This window comes from Hemicordylus capensis, chromosome 2 (genome assembly GCF_027244095.1).
Source record: "Hemicordylus capensis ecotype Gifberg chromosome 2, rHemCap1.1.pri, whole genome shotgun sequence".
Taxonomy (NCBI): Eukaryota; Metazoa; Chordata; class Lepidosauria; order Squamata; family Cordylidae; genus Hemicordylus; species Hemicordylus capensis.
The window spans coordinates 182,595,076-182,599,167 of NC_069658.1; the positions used below are offsets into that span (position 1 = coordinate 182,595,076).

General features: G+C 43.1%; 1 pseudogene; it reads left to right on the plus strand.

Annotated features, from left to right (window-relative positions):
- Positions 1–1,170: 1,170 nt before the first annotated feature.
- Positions 1,171–1,348, plus strand: LOC128348353 (uncharacterized; annotated as a pseudogene).
- The last annotated feature ends 2,744 nt before the right edge of the window (positions 1,349–4,092 follow it).

Sequence of the window (4,092 nt, forward strand, 5' to 3'; positions counted from 1 at the left end):
GCCACCAATGGCTTGCCCTGCTACTCCCACGGGGGGCAAGCCACCACACACTCCACCCTACCCTGGTAGGGAGGAGCTCCACCAGAGCTGCGGACAAGCCCAGTGAGGTTTCTTTTTTCCCCTACAGGAGTCTGCCAGGCCACCTGGAAGCCCCCAGAGGACAGCCCCGACAATGTGCCACCTCCCACTCACAAGTTGAGACCGGGTTCCCCCGCTCTCCTGGCTTGGACTCTACCCTGGACTCTGTCCAGATTCACATACACGTGGAACCGAAGGAGGACTTACATACATTGGCGATGCCCTGCAGCTTGCGACTAACTCAGATGGACACTTTTTTCTTATGGCTGTCTTGACCTGCATGTATGTATGTATGTATGTATGTATGTATGTATGTATGTATGTAACCTCCCACCTTGGGAATGTGATCTATAACATATCTTCATGCTAAACAAACCATGCCAGCACAGCGGCTGAACATGCCAGGAACTCCTGCTGACAAAACCTCTGGAGGACCCCCTGGACCTGGAGAAGACCCTCCGCCGTCAAGGACCCACGCCCAGATGCTGCAATTGGCAGAAGAAGACTGGCATGGCCCTGCCGGCCACACACAAGGTGAGGCTGGGTTCTGTCCCTCCCTTGGACCTTTTGGACATTCCTCTCACTGAACTCTTTTAACCAGACTCTACCCAAACCCGTAGGAACCCGTAGGAACTCGCGTACAGTGCTATATTCTCTCTACCATTACAACCACACATTCGTTAGTACGCGGCCGTGTATTACCGGGAAATTCTATTCACTGTTGCTTTTGTAAACCATATGTTAAACATTCTCTAATAAAAGTCAACCTGTTCTTATCAGCTGCTGCCCACCCCACTCAGCTGCTTGGCAGCACTGGCACAATGCAGTGCTGTACCCTTGGCCAAGGCCATCCCCGCCTCCAAAGGCACACTTTCTGTCATCCGAGCCGCAAGGTGAGGCTGGGATCTGTCCCTCCCTTAGACCTTTTGGACATTCCTCTCACTGAACTCTTTTAACCAGACTCTACCCAAACCCATAGGAACTTGCATACAGTGCTATATTCTTTCTTCCATTGCAACCACACATTCGTTAGTACGCAGCCATGTTTTATCGGGAAATTCTATTCACTGTTGCTTTTGTAAACCATATGCTAAACATTCTCTAATAAAAGTCAACCTGTTCTTATCAGTTTGACATCTGATAAGCTCTGTAATTGAGAGCTAATTGTGTTAAATTGATTTTCGGAACCAGGTGGTGGTGTGGGACCTTGCTCCAACCTCACCAAGCATCGTTTCGGTATTGCAGTGTTTCCGAAAATGGTGCGCCTTTAAAAAATTGTTTGAAAAAACAGAATGAGAAATAAATTTCTATGCTGAGGACTTTTGTTGTGTTTCTACTTTTCCATGAGAAATTCTCTAACCCCAGTGTGAGAGCTTACACCACAGTTCTTGTCATTGTGTAATGACTCTGGATGTGAAATGCTCCTAACCAGGAGTCCCTCTTGCAGGGAACTATTTTTTAATTCTTTCTACTATATAAATCACTTTGTGATCTTTTTCTTTGGAAGTTGAATAAAGTCATCATCATAATGTCGTCATCATCATCATCAATCATCATCATCATCATCATCATCATCCCAGTGGTAATTGGCGCCCTGGGTGCAGTTCCAAAAGACCTTGAAGAGCACCTCAAAACCATAGGGGCCACAAAAATCACCATCAGCCAATTACAAAAAGTAACTTTACTGGGAACAGCCTATATTCTGGGATGATATCTATAACAACAGTAACAACATTGACAATAAAATTCAGCCATCCCAGATCCTTGGGAAGGACTCGATTTCTGGATAAAACAAACCAGTCAGTAACACCTGTCTGACTGTGTAAATAAATAAATAAATAAATAAATATGCAGATGAAACAGTGGACCACCTAATCATCTATTGTAAAAAGATTGCACAGACTGACTACAAACAAAGGCATGACAAGGTAGCAGGGATGATACACTGGAACATCTGCAAAAAATACAAGCTACCTGCAGCCAAAAATTGGTGGGACTATAAAACTGAAAAAGTTGTAGAAAATGAAGATGAAAAAATATTATGGGACTTTCGGCGACGAACAGACAAACATCTGCCACACAATACACCAGATATAACTGTAGTCGAGAAGAAAGAAAAACAAGTCAAAATAATTGACATGGCAATATCAGGTGACAGCAGAACAGAAGAAAAAGAAATAGAAAAAATGACAAAATACAAAGATCTACAAATTGAAACTGAAAGGCTGTGGCAGAAGAAGACCAAAATAATCCCAGTAGTAACTGGCTCCCTAGGTGCAATTCCAAAATAACTTGAAGAGCACCTCAACACCATAGGGACCACAGAAATCACCAAGAGCCAATTACAAAAAGCAACTTTACTGGGAACAGCCTATATTTTGTGACGATATCTATAATAATGAGAATATTGATAATAAAATTCAGTCATCCCAAGTACTTGGGAAGGACTCAATGTCTGCAAATGTCAAAAACAAACCAGTCAATAACACCTGTCTGACTGTCCAAACAAGAAATAAAAATAATAAATGAATAAGAATATAACATAAGAACAGCCCTGCTGGATCAGGCCCAAGGCCCATCTAGTCCAGCATCCTCTTTCACACAGTGGCCCACCAGATGCTGCTGGAAGCCTACAGGCAGGAGTTGAGGGCATTTTTTGAACATGCAGCCTGAGGAGTGTTCATCACTCAAAAGTGTGCACGCTGCATTCAAAGCATGACTGATTGATTAAGTGCCGTCAAGTCAGAGTCAACTCTTAGCGACCACATAGATAGAATCTCTCCAAGATGATCTGTCTTCAACTTGGCCTTTAAGGTCTCTCAGTGGTGCATTCATTGCTGTCATAATCAGGTCCATCCACCTTGCTGCTGGTCGTCCTCTTTTTCATGTTCCTTCAAATTTCCCCAGCATTATGGACTTCTCAAGGGACCTGGGTCTTCGCATGATCTGTCCAAAGTATGATAGTTTGAGCCTGGTCATTTGTGCCTTGAGTGAAAATTTTGGACTGATTTGTTCTAGGATCCATTTGTTTGTTTTCCTGGCTGTCCATGGTATCATCAAAAGTCTTCTCCAGCACCAAAGTTCAAAAGCGTCAATGCTTTTTCTGTCTTGCTTCTTCAAAGTCCAGCTTTCACATCCATAGAGTGTCACGGGGAAAACCATTGTCCGAACGATTCTAATCTTTTTAGGTGTAGACACGTCACGGAATCTAAATATCCTTTCCAAGGCCTTCATTGCAACTCTACCAAGTGTTAGTCTGCGCTCTGCGGTGTATTTCTTGACTGCTGGATCCTTTACTGTTGGGGGTCGATCCTAAAAGACTGAAGCTATATACCACTTCAGTGTATTCATTGTCAATTCTGAGGCTGGTTGCTATACCCGTTGTCATTAGTTTAGTCTTCTTTACATTCAGTCGAATTCCCATTTTTTCATTGTGCTCCTTGACTTTCATTACAAGAGCTGGCAGATCATCCACATTCTCAGCTATCAGAATGGCATCATCTGCGTAGTGCAGGTTATTGATGTTTCTTCCTCCAACTTTAAAACCATGTTCATCTTCTTCCAATCCAGCTTCTCTCAGTATATGTTGAGCATATAAATTGAATAAAGAAGGAGAAAGTATACAGCCTTGTCTTACTCCTTTGCCAATCTGGAACCAGTCTGTTTCACCATGTTCCGTCTGGACTGTGGCTTCCTGTCCTGTGTATAGGTTTCTCATTAGAACAACGAGATGTTCTGGGATGCATATTGACTTCTTTCTGGTATTCTTTGGCTTTCTCAATTATCCAACATGAATCAGCAATGATGTCTCTTGTTCTTCGGCCTTTTCTGAAACCAGCTTGAACATCCAGCATTTCCCTTTCCACGTAGGGCTCTAATCTGCGTTGGATGATCCTGAGCATTATTTTGCTAGCATGTGAAATTAAGGATATTGTGTGATGGTTTGCACAATCTGTTAATTCTCCTTTCATTGGTATGGGTATGTAGCCTCTTCCAATCTGTAGTCCACTGTGT